The sequence below is a fragment of the Aquarana catesbeiana genome, linkage group LG03 (assembly GCF_042186555.1).
Source record: "Aquarana catesbeiana isolate 2022-GZ linkage group LG03, ASM4218655v1, whole genome shotgun sequence".
Lineage (NCBI taxonomy): Eukaryota > Metazoa > Chordata > Amphibia > Anura > Ranidae > Aquarana > Aquarana catesbeiana.
The window spans coordinates 156,037,569-156,047,805 of record NC_133326.1 but is presented as its reverse complement, the minus strand read 5'-3'; positions in this window follow the sequence as shown (position 1 = coordinate 156,047,805).

Genomic DNA, 10,237 nt, shown 5'->3' with positions numbered 1-10,237 from the left:
ACTGATAATATATGGAGCTGCTCATACCCGGCTTTTCGTTCATAAAAAGCCTACTGATCAGCATATTTTGAAACATTGACAGTTTGGCCAAGTATGCAGAGGAGAAAAGTTAGTGAAAAAATAGGATTTTTAAAACAGCTTACCTGTAAAATCCTTTTCTTGGAGTACATCATAGGACACAGAGCCTCAAGTAATTACTTGGTGGGTTATGGGCCTACCTTCAGGTGTTGACACTGGTATAACCAATACAGGAAGTTGACTCCCCCTATATAACCCCTCCTCCTCCCAGGAGTCCTCAATTTTTGTAGCCAAGCAATATAAGCAATATACTCTCACCCCATAAAACAGAGGGGCGGGAGCTGTGTCCTATGATGTACTCCAAGAAAAGGATTTTACAGGTAAGCTGTTTTAAAAATCCTATTTTCTTTATCGTGTTTTTCTTTATCCTATTTTCGTTATCATGGGATGTCCCATAGCAATGCTACTTGAGGGGAGGGAGACACAGCCCGTAGGGCACCCCCAGACCTTGAGGAATTATACTGCTGCTTGCTCGAAGGCGATATCCTCATTCCATTTTACATCTACTTGATAAAATTTTGTAAATGTATGCACTGAAGACCAAGTCGTGGCCTTGCAGATCTGAGACATGGAGGCCTGGTGACGCACTGCCCAAGAAGCACCAACCGCTCTGGTAGTGCGCCTTAACTTGAAAAGGGGGAATCTTTCCATTAAAATCATAAGTTCGAATTATAATTTGACGAATCCACTTAGCCACAGTGGATTTTGACGCTGCCTGTCCTTTTTTAGGACCCTCTGGCAGAATAAATAAGACGTCAGTCTTACGAATCTGAGCAGTTTTCTTTAAATAGATCCTCGCTGCTCTCACCACATCAAGACAATTAGAAGCTGGCTTCCTAGCAATAATTAAAGTAGAAATAACTGCCCTGGAAAGCCCACGTCTTTTCAGAATGTGGGTCTCAATAGCCAGGCCGTTAAATGTAGCATTTGTAAAGTAGGATGGAATATCGGCCCCTGTGAGAGCAGGTCTGACCTTAGTGGAAGGGACCACAGATCCTCCACTGCCATTTTTACGACTTCTGCATACCATGACCTTCTGGGCCATGCTGGTGCTGCCAGAATTACTGGTTTTCTTTCCAGCTTGATCCTGAAAAGAAGTCGAGGCAGCAACTGAATAGGGGGAAATGCATAGATCAGTAAAAGCTGATCCCACAGTATCAACGCATCTGTTCTGCATGCAAATGGATCCTTTGTTGTGGACACAAAAGTTGACTAACTTTATGTTGCACTGGATGCTAGAAGATCTACATCCGGAGTCCCCCATCCTTGACAAACAGCCCGAAACATGTCGGGGTGAACAGACCATTCCCCTGGGAATAATCTGCTGGCGGCATATGTAGTGCGCGTGCCAATTCTCTATTCCCGGAATGAAGACTGCCGATAGGCACGGAATATTTCTCTTTCTGCCCAAGTTAGAATATGGTTCACTTCTTTCTGCACTGAGATTCTTGGTGCCCCTTTTGGTGATTGATATAGGCCACAGCCGTGGCATTGACGGATTGGATCCTGTCAGGACAATCCCTTAACCTGGAAGTCCAGGCTTTTAGAGCCAGCTGCACTGCCCGAATCTCTAGGATGTTGATGGGCAAGGCTCTTTCGGTTCTTGAACACTGTCCTTGGACAGTTGTCTTCTCTGTCATTACCACTTTCCAGATAAGTGGTCTGAAGGATTTACCCTTTAGGACATTCTTTAGTAACCACCAATTGAGGCTTTGGGACACCCTTGGGGACAGCCGCATTGGCAAGTCCAAAGCTTGGATCGTTTTGTTCCAAGCAAATAGAATACTGTTTTGCAACAGTCTCAAATGGAACTGGGCAAAGGACGAAGCCACCATCCTTTCTAACAACCTCATGCAAAGGCGAATGGAGGGACCTCCTTTTGACCTGACCATCCACACCAACTCTGTGGTGTTTTTTTGTTTTCCTGGGCAAGAAGACCCTTTTTCTGAGCTGTATCTATGATCAGACCCAAATACTGAAGCCCTTTTAGCGATTTTAATGGAGACTTTACTAGGTTGAGAACGCAACCCAGACCTTTCCAGGTAACACCAGGTAATGCGTACACCTTACTCCGAACAGCGATTGGTCTATTAGCAATAGATCGTCTAGGTATGCAAAGACTGTTTAAGCCCTGTGCCCTTGACCTGGCTACAGGTGGGGCTAGCACCTTTGTGAACACTCGAGGTGCTGTAGCTAGCCCGAAGAGCAAGGCTATAAACTGAAATGCTGCTGTTCTACTTCGAACCGCAGAACCTTTGGTGAGCAGGAAATATATGGACATGGAGATATGCATCCCTGATGCCGATAGGCGCCAGAAGTTTTCCTCCTTGCAGGATAGAAACTACTGACTTGATCGATTCCATAGAAAGGAGCGGATCTTCAGGAACTGATTTAGATTCTTTTAGATCTAGAATGGATCTGTTGAATTTCTGCGTGGCTCTGTACATGTACAGGAAATGCATGAAAAAGGCAGTGAAGGTTCCAAGGAACCTAAGAAAAAAACAGAACTATCAGCTGACTCTACTAGAGATAGCTTTAAAGAGGCACAAATCATCTCTGTAAGAGGTTTGTACCAGCAATTTTTCAGATTTCGAAGCTGAAAAAAAGTTCAACTCTAGTTGTCTCCTCTGCAGAGGATTACTCGGTTTGCCTTTCTTCCCGATTACCTGAGGGTAATCCTTCATCCGCTACCCACTGTTCCCTTGATAAGGAATCTCAGGTGGGGGAGGGGGATCTAACATGCTTCTCATCCTTGGATAGAGGATGCGATTAAAATCGCTAATTTTCCTTCTAGGCCCTGTAGGGCGGAGGAAAAACGCATCTTCAATCATGTATACAGGGGCTGAATATTTTCTCCTCTTAGACTCAGTTTCCACTATTGCAACACCAAAGTTGCGTGATTTTACTGTGATCCTTTGCCACAGAGAATATGTCGGGGCGCGATTTTGATGCGACAGGAAACAATGCCTGTGTATTCTAGAGGTTTATGGACCTCAAGTCGCATCAAAGTGGTACCAAAGTAGTGCAGGGACTACCTTGAAGTCGCACAGATCTGAACAGTATTTCTTGGAAATCATGTCCTAGAGTCTGACAGTGGAGGCCGTCACCGCTGCCTAGAGGCAGCTGCCCCTGCGTAGGGGAAGGAATCTGTTTAAGTGACTTGTCCAAGGTAACAAGGAGCCAACGTGAGGACGAGGTCCCACGTCTTTCAGGAAGCCTCCCATGGCTACGCTGGCCATCAGAGTAGTTAAGGGTAGTAGTAGTGAGTGAGGGGTGGCTCCTTCACTAGTGAACGCTGACATGTGGATCTGAACCCATGTCTGTACTGGCCGTCAGAGTACCTAACCTGTGAGCTGTTGTGGCTTCACCTTAAATAAAAGGACATTTATACCTTCTACTGGACAAAAGAGCTTTACTGCTAAAAATCATTTGGATGTATTTCACCAAACCTTCCCCAATGAAAAGGGAAACTAGTCAGACACCCCTTTTTTGCAAGATGCTTCGACTGACCAACCCTTTTAACCACAGGGTCCTAAGCATGTGTTTTAGCACAAGCGCAAGGCGAGACGCCTGGTGGATAGGGTCTTTTATGGCATCTATGGCGAAACATAGCGCCATTGGTAGGAGGATTTTAACAAAAAAATTCCAACTCCTTATCTGTTAGATGCTTAAGCAATTATGCATCTTTATTGATGCTGGAAATTGCAACGTCTACTGCTGGTACTTTCCAACCTTTGTGAATTTTTCCTCCATGATAGGGAACTGAGAAACTCTTTGGAGGGAAAAAAATGCTTATCCAGATGATCCCATTCAGCATAAATAAGCGCTGTAAAAGGATTTAAAAAAAACAAAAACAAAAAAAAAAAAAACAAAGAAGGGACCTGGACTTTCAGCTTACTCTGTTAGGAGTAGTATAAAAGGTGGAATGAACCATCTCTGTAATGCCGCGTACACACGACCGGACTTTACGAATGAACGGACTTGCCTACACACGATCAACCAAAGTCTGACGGATTCGTACGCGATGACGTACGACCGGACTAATACAAGGAAGTTCATAGCCAGTAGCCAAAAGCTGCCCTAGCGTCGGTTTTTGTCCGTTGGACTAGCATACAGACGAGTGGACTTTTCGACCGGACTCAAGTCCGACGGATAGATTTGAAACATGTTTCAAATCTAAGTCCGTCAAACTTTTGAGAGAACAAAGTCCGCTGGAGCCCACACACAATCGAATTGTCCGACGAAGTCCGGTACGCCGGACCAAGTATGCCGTAAAGTCCGATCGCGTGTCCGCGGCATAAGAGTTTGTATTTGTCCGTCGGACTAGCATACAGACGAGTGGACTTTTCGACCGGACTCGAGTCCGACGGATAGATTTGAAACATGTTTCAAATCTAAGTCCGTCAAACTTTTGAGAGAACAAAGTCCGCTGGAGCCCACACACGATCGAATTGTCCGACGAAGTCCGGTACGCCGGACCAAGTATGCCGTAAAGTCCGATCGTGTGTCCGCGGCATAAGAGTTTGTATCATCATCTGTCAGATTGTGAGGTTGCATAAGGTTCATCAACTGTTGTTTCCTCCGCAGAGGAAAATTTGGCTTGTTTTTCCCTGTGATCACCTGAGGATAACACCTCATCCTGTGCCCACTGTTCCCTTGGAAAAAGGGGTTTGAGGTGGGGGAGGGGGATCTAGCATGCTACCTATCCTCTTGGATGGAGAATACGATTGAAGCTGCTAAACTTCCTTCTAAGCCCAACAGGGCAGAGGAGAATGCATCTTCAGTCACATACACAGGGGCTGAAGTGTGAGAAGCAGTTGCCCCACCAATTGCTTCCACCTTGGATTGTCATGTCAGGTATCTCCGGAGAGGATGACAGTGTGGAGGCATGACTGGAGTTCCCAGCACCTGGGGGTGGAATCCTTGTTACCTTTGTGGTACACTGGAAATCAAATGTGCTAAGCACAACAGCAGAGGCACTTTAACAAATTATGGTATTTGCCGAACAATAGTTTTAGCAAAAGAAAACAATGTCACCATAAGGATCAGCCTTTGATGCTGAGTACCATAATATTTCCTGTGCTGGAAATGCCTGTTTACACACCTTTACATGCCCAGTGCTCCTGTGTCTTAGTGTGACAGACCTCTGTCTTCAGCATATGAACTGAGAGCGTCTGTGTTAAGCCTCAGGTGAGAACCCGATTACACATAAGTGTCAGATGTTACCGCACCTCTCCAGGAGGAGAGGGGGAGGGGAATTTTTATCAGCAGTGTTTGTTAAGCTCCTAGTTTTAAAGGAAGACTTTATACAAAAAAATGCAAATGGCTGGTTTTGTATGTTCATAAACTAATGCTGTAACCCCTTTAGATCCCTCAGAAGAGGAACACCATCTGTTCAATTAAGAACTACCCTCTGGCTGCAGGGACCACACCCGCTGCTATAGCCAGACACAGAGCTGCTGAAAAAGCATCGTACTAGGTAAGTGTAATATACTCCCCTCTAGAGGAGACATTTTAAGGCATACAGTTATACCATCCTATGGCCTCAGTGGCAAGGATGGATCCAGTTGTGGAGGTTTTTTAAATCCAGCATGGATCCCTCCCTGGAGCTCCTTAGAGCACATCTTCACTCGTGACCAACACCTTAGACACTGGCAAAAAAACTGAGGACTCCTGGAAGGAGGAGGGGTTATATAGGGGAGTCAACTTCCTGTATTGGTTATACCAGTGTCAACACCTGAAGGTAGGCCCATAACCCACCCAGTAATTACTTGAGGCTCTGTGTCCTATGATGTACGATAAAGAAAGCCATAATTATTGATTTTCAAGAGGATCAGCAAGGCAGCCAAATATTTTCATATGGGCAGTTCAGCCAAGCAGGCCTCTGCTTCTGAGCAGTAACATTGTTTACCTCATTCTGTGTTGCTGAGCCCAGTAAAGCTGTCCATACATGGCTGAAATTCTGGGCGATTCCTGCTGAGTCGGGTGAAATTCAAGTCGATTTAGAAATCTGAACGGCTGAACAGTTACTGCATCACACCTGATGCATTCATTGTTAGGGTAGTTAAACAACCACGAGTGCCTGAATACAATAGGTGGTAGTGGAGATTCCTCTTGTCCACACTGCTAAAAAAAAAAAAAAAAAAAACGAATAGGGGGAATGGATAATTTTCCTCTCGTTCAGCCCACAGGGAACAAAAGAAAATAAAACCCGTATGGCTTGCTTACAGTGGAACTTAATTCACTGCAGCAACCTCTATTTTGTCACTCTCCACTCTCTCTCACAAGTTGGGATTAATAAAAAACAAAAACAAACAAAATGTTTACATTTCAAATCTTTTTTGTGCTGCCCTAGGCAGCACTTCCTGGTTTCTGGCCTAGGCCAGGGACTGCTGCCTCCTGAGATTGCTGCGCCACAGCCTTCTTAAGAGGCAGTGTGCTACTAGGCTGCAACTGTGCAGCGCAGCGGATTTACACATGTGCGCATAAATGCTGCCAGGTGATATAGGGGCATCCTGTCAGAAGCTGGCAGCATTTGACTACGCGTGCACAGACAGATATGCCACTAGTCTCTCCCAAGTCCAAGACACCTGGAAGACACTGGCAGCGCATATGCGCATGCACTGGAGTTTGTACATCGATGGCACGGAACAGGGGTGGAGAAAGCCCTATCATTAAGGGATTTAGTGTTCCTTTATTGTGCCATTTCAAAACAGACAGTAGGTCTGTCTATATGTATTCAAGAACATGTATAGGAAAAAAAATATTTTTTTTTGTTTTGCATAGAAAAGGGCAGGGTTGAAATCACGATTCACGATCAGGTTATTTTTTTTTTACTGTGATGGGGAGCTTTCCAGGAAACAAGAGAAAATCACTGCAAAGTGAATTCCCTTCTAACAGATGTCACTGGAACAAAAGCCCCACTCAAAAGATGCCTCTTCACCTCTTTTTCTGGTGACAACTCAGAAATTTTTGGTTTCCCTTCACCGTCTGTCCTAGAAATGATAGTCCACAGAACAAACAGAGGGGTGAATCGCCCAAATGGGGCCAAAGATAGCAATAAAAATCTGTCAGAGGGTCTAATGCTTCACTAATTTACAAGCATGTTAAGGGAACTGACAAAATGAGTAACAGTCATTCCAGGTAACAATACAAAGTGTTCCAGCACTCACATTATAATGCAGGTATTTCTAATTGGTAAATATAAAAGATCAGGCAAGGCATGTTAAAGCGGTAATAAACCCAAATATGTTATATATTTCAGCTTACCAGTCATTCGATGTGGTGGTTGCATTCGTTTTCTGATTTAAGGCTTTTTTTTCCCCCCTCTGTTTTCACCTGGTGATCTGGCCAGTAACATCTCCTGTATTAGAGTGTCCCCACTCTGATGAAGGAGCACAGGGGGGGCACCTTTGGACTGCAGCATTGTCAGGCTGGGGGGGGGGGGGGGAGGGGAGTGTTCGATGGACTAACAGATTTAAACACACTACCAAAATTGAAGCTGAACTCCAGCTAATACTTTATAAGAAGTTACAAAAAACGTTTTTTTTTTTCCTTTTGGGATAACAGTTTTACACGAATTAAAAAAAAAAAGCTGGTCTTTGTAAGCACCTGTCAGTGTTAAATGGTTAGCCTCATTCCTGTAACCTAAAGCGTTTGTTACCCCAACACTTCAAATTCCTGATATGTGGCTTTTGTTTACCATGTACTGGTACTTGTATGAGAAAGTTTTCCGTACTCTTTGTATTGCTTCATGTGAAAACCCTGGTGTTCCTGCCAGTCCCTCTGCTTTCCTATTAAAAACTGGCCACACTAAGCAGAAGTCAGTTCTCTAGCTATGCTGGAAACTCAGTGTACTCTCCTCCAATGACTTGTCCAGGACCCCCCCCCCCACGCGCAGTCATTCACTGGGAAGCTCAGTGTGCAGCTGCTTCTCCTCCCCCCCAGCTCTTATGCAGCTGAGAACAGAGGGGATGTGATCACTTACAAAAAAGGGGGAAAAAGGGTATTTATAATGTTTTTTTTTTTTTTTATATCTAGACACAAATGTTTTGACTTTCATTTCTATTTTGAACTGAATAGGTTGTTTAGAATCACTCTCTAGGACACACTTAACCCCTGCAATGCCCCCTAGCGGTTAACCCCTTCACTGCCAGTCACATTTACACAGTAATCAATGCATTTTTAATTGCACTGATCGCTGTATAAATGTGATTGGTCCCAAAATCGCGCCAAAAGTGTCCGATCTGTCTGCCATGTCGCAGTCACGATAAAAATCACTGATCTCCCGCCATTACTAGTAAAAAAAAAATAAATAAAAATGCCATAAGACTATCCCCTATTTTATAGATGCTATAACTTTTGCGCAAACCAGTCAAATGCTTATTGCGATTTTTTTTACCAAAAATATGTAGAATACGTATCGGCCTAAACTGAGGAAAGAAAGTGTTTATATATTTTTGGGGGATATTTATTATAGCAAAAAGTAAAAAAATAATGTGTTTTTTTTCAAAATTGTCGCTATTTTTTTGTTTATAGCGCAAAAAATAAAAACTGCAGAGGTGATCAAATACCACCAAAAGAAAGCTCTATTTGTGGGGGGAAAAAAAAGAAGGATGTCAATTTTGGTTGGGGGCCACGTCGCACGACCGCACAATTGTCAGTTAAAGTGACGCAGTGCCAAATTGCAAAAAGTGCTCTGGTCTTTGGGCAGCCAAATGGTCTGGGGCTTAAGTGGTTAATACATCTGCAAGAGAACTTTTTTTTTTTTTCCCCCTCAAAAGAACAAGATTTACTGGCTGGATCAGCAGATTAAAATAGACGAAATAAAAAGCCAAAAAAAGAGAAAACTAATGCAGCTATCACACCTATGAATTGTTAAGCAGCAATGTAATAAATGTTTGCTTTAGGGTTTAATACAGATTTAACATTCATTTAAACATGGATACAGTGTTGTAATGATTTTTTCCTATGCGTGGAAAACTTCTAAGGCCTCTTTCACACTAGTGCGACTTCAAAGTTGTGCGATTTTGCAGGGAATTCCTGTGCAACTCGCTTTGAAGTCGCACAGATATGAATGGTACTCATTGGAAATCATGGGATATGACTTGTCATGCGACTTTGCAGTCCCTGTATTTACACCAGAAGACATATGCACTCTGGAGGCCGGCTTCCTAGCATTTACCCAAGCAGAACTACTGAGGTTAACCGCCCACAATCTTTCAGAATGTGGGTCTCAATAGCCAAACTGCTAAATTTAGCATTTGTAAGGTAGGATGGAATACCGGACCTTGCGAGAGAAGGTCTGGCCATAGTGGTAGGGTCCAAGGGTCCCCCACCGCCATCTTTACAATCTCGGCAAACCAAGATCTCCTGGACCACAAGAATCACCTCCTTCCCTTCTTGCTTGATCCTGCGAAAAAGGCACGGAAACAGCAGAACAGGAGGGAACTCATAGATCAGTAAAAAACTGATCCCACGGAAAAAATATCATCTGTTTCGTATGGCATCGGATCCCTTGTCCTTGACACAAAATTCCACATCCCACATCCAGAATTCCCCATCTTCTGGTATATCAACAGAAACATGTCGGGGTGAAAGGACCATTCTCCCAGGAACAATTGTTGGCGACTCAAGTAGTCCGCCTGTCAATTCCTGGAATGAAAATTGCTAATAGGCAAAGAATGTTGTTTTCTGCCAACATAGAATATGATTCACCTCTTTCTGGGCCGCATGACTTCTCGTGCCCCCTTGGTGAATGATAAAAGCCACAACTGTGGCACTGTCGGATTGGATCCTGATAGGACAATTCCGAAGATTCTTCCAGGACTGCTCCTCAGCCCAGAAGGCTGGCGTCTGTTACCACCTTCCATGTAACAGGTAGAAAGGATTCCTCTTTTTGAAGATTCTTGGATATCAACCACCAATTGGGGCTCCGACGCACATTAGGGGATAAACGCATTAGGAAACCCCAAGCTTGGGCCTTCTTGTTCCCAGTTGACAGGATACGGTTTTGCAGCAATCTTAAACTGAAACAGCGCATAAGGAACGGCCTCTAAAGAAGCTACCATCTTTCCCAACAAATTCATGCAAAGCCGAATAGAAGGATTCTTCTTTGACTTGAGTAACTTAATCAGTTCCCTTATGGAACTAATCCTTT